Here is a 1,368-nt window from a genome sequence, read left to right on the forward strand (position 1 = left end):
ATAATCTCTCTCTCTCTCTCTCCCCCTCTCTCATTCACTTTCTCTCTCTTCTCTTTTTGTTTTATCCAGAAAAGGATCCCTCAGGTAAGGGCCTAATACCCTCAAAGGCTTCCGTTGGTGGTGGGTGGCTGATACAGATACAGGACTTCGGACCCCAGTCCCACAAAGTTGCTGGCCAGGGCATCTCCAGCCCAGCCTGCTGCCAGGAGGGGCATTGTCTGCCCAAGCACGTTGGTGCATTTAGTCACCTTTCGTTCAGATATTGTCTGTCCTGGCGCTAGGGGCACAGTCCCCATCCAGCTGGATGCACACTCAGGTCTCTCTGATTTCCAGGTCGCACTGTCTTCAGACATAGAGCCATGGGACACCCACTGTCCAAAGGAGCAGGTAACAAAGGATCAGCGGTGATGGGAGGGGGAATTGACAGAACCTTGACCCTGGCCACAGGCTGGGCTCTGCCCTGACTGTGGGTGAGTGGCTTGCTTGGCTCACCTGGCTGGTGGCAGGGCTGGGACTCAAGTTAAGGTGTGTCTGTGCAGGACCCTTTGTTAGTGGTAGAAGAAACTTCAGAGGAAAGGTAGTTGGAAGTGACTGATGTCCCAGCGGGGTGGGAGGAGTTCAAGAAGGGTTCCTTTTCTGGCTTTGAATTTCTCCTGGCTGAAGGGGGAGAGGCTCTCAGAGTGGAGGGCGTGGGGAAGGCAGCCATCTGCCCTCTGCACATCCATCTCCCAGGGTGGGTCCCAGAGCCCGGGTTGTGGGGACCCATGACTCTGCTTGAGCCAAGCCTGCAGGTGTCAACTTTTCTAAAGCTGGTGTTGCCTTCCTCGCTGGAGTTTATGACATGCCCAACATGAGATCTGGACCACCTGGACTTTCTGCTCCTTCTCATTATCGTTATGATTTCTTTGATTTGGGTCTGGATCGCCACAGGCTACTGAGCGGGATAGGTGAGCCACTTTCTGACCTCGAGGCCTCGTTTCCCCAAGGGGAGGGTAAGCCTGCCTGTGGAGCTGGATGAGAGCCAGCACCCTGCACAGGGCTGGGCACCGACCAGGCAGAGTTGCTGTGGGGCTTGACATGAAGCAGTGTGTCATTTAGTTTCACTGAACCAGACTCATTACACTCTGCAGGCGGGCTCAGGATGGAACCTTCTAGAAAGGGAAGGCTCCCACCATTCCCCTAGCCATGAGTGGCCCCATGAGCTGTTTCTGATCTCCAGTCTGGATTCAGACCCAGCCCAACACCAGGCTGGACCCTGTCTCCTCAGTTTTTCCTAAAAGTGTGCTCTCCTAGGTTGGGTGAACGTGGGGCAGGGGTCGCAGGGCTGGAGCTTGGCGGGGGCAGGGGGCAGGGGTGGCTGGAGGGGGG

The 1,368-nt window shown here is 56.0% G+C and overlaps 1 long non-coding RNA gene across 3 annotated transcripts; it reads left to right on the forward strand.

The window, feature by feature from the left end:
• Positions 1-65: 65 nt before the first annotated feature.
• Positions 66-943, forward strand: LOC102756222. 3 transcript variants are annotated; one of them, XR_001514667.1, is made up of 3 exons: positions 66-84; positions 334-387; positions 810-943. It is a non-coding gene; the product is annotated as an uncharacterized LOC102756222 (long non-coding RNA). The 3 variants fall into 3 exon arrangements; XR_001514666.1 differs by lacking the exon at positions 66-84 and adding an exon at positions 146-230; XR_001514665.1 differs by lacking the exon at positions 66-84 and adding an exon at positions 149-234.
• Positions 944-1,368: the final 425 nt, after the last annotated feature.

The sequence above is a fragment of the Myotis davidii genome, unplaced genomic scaffold (genome assembly GCF_000327345.1).
Source record: "Myotis davidii unplaced genomic scaffold, ASM32734v1 scaffold15043, whole genome shotgun sequence".
Classification (NCBI taxonomy): Eukaryota; Metazoa; Chordata; class Mammalia; order Chiroptera; family Vespertilionidae; genus Myotis; species Myotis davidii.